Here is a 739-nt window from a genome sequence, read left to right as displayed (position 1 = left end):
AATGGTATTTTTTGTTTTAAATTGATAGTTCACCCAAAACAGTATTTAATGTTTTTATGATTATAGTATAATAATATATCTTTATTTAATTATGTATTATATATTTTGAGCAATATCTTTTTTTTTTTTTTTTGGTCCATACAATAGAATACATTCTTCAAAACATTTCGTTTTTTTAATGTTAGTGTGTAATGTTGCTGTTTGAGCATAAACAATATCTGCAAACTTACGAAGCTGAAAGTTCAATGCAAATGGAGATATCATCTTTTAAAATTCTGTCAGTTTAATGCCTACAAAAACGGCTGGTAGGGACTACAACAAGTTACTTCCTGGGTTCGTGACATCACAAACCCAGATAAACCCCGCCCTCGGGAAAAGGCAGCAAAGGGGGCGAGGCCATGCTGCACTGCTTTAGAGAAGAGGAAGAGAAAACTAGAGGTGCACGTAAAAATCTATTCATATATGAATCGCGATTCCGTCTTCTAACGATTCTAATGGATTCACAAGTTTCAAAATCAATGTTCTAAAGCAGCGGTTCTTAATACTGTTCCGTGCGTCCCCCTGCTCTGCACACACTCTGCATCTCTCTCTCTTGCTCTCTCGCTCTCTCTCTCTCTCTCTCTCATTCAGATCATCAGCTCTATTCCATTTATACACTTATTTTCACATAGCTATGAGAAGCGTTAAACATGGACGCGTGTGCGTACTGTATTAAAGCTTTAATCAGGATAAAACTGTA

Source organism: Sinocyclocheilus anshuiensis, unplaced genomic scaffold (genome assembly GCF_001515605.1).
Source record: "Sinocyclocheilus anshuiensis isolate Anshui unplaced genomic scaffold, SAMN03320099.WGS_v1.1 scaffold26, whole genome shotgun sequence".
NCBI classification, from domain to species: domain Eukaryota; kingdom Metazoa; phylum Chordata; class Actinopteri; order Cypriniformes; family Cyprinidae; genus Sinocyclocheilus; species Sinocyclocheilus anshuiensis.
The sequence above is the reverse complement of the archived record's forward strand: the minus strand, read 5'-3'. Positions refer to the sequence as shown.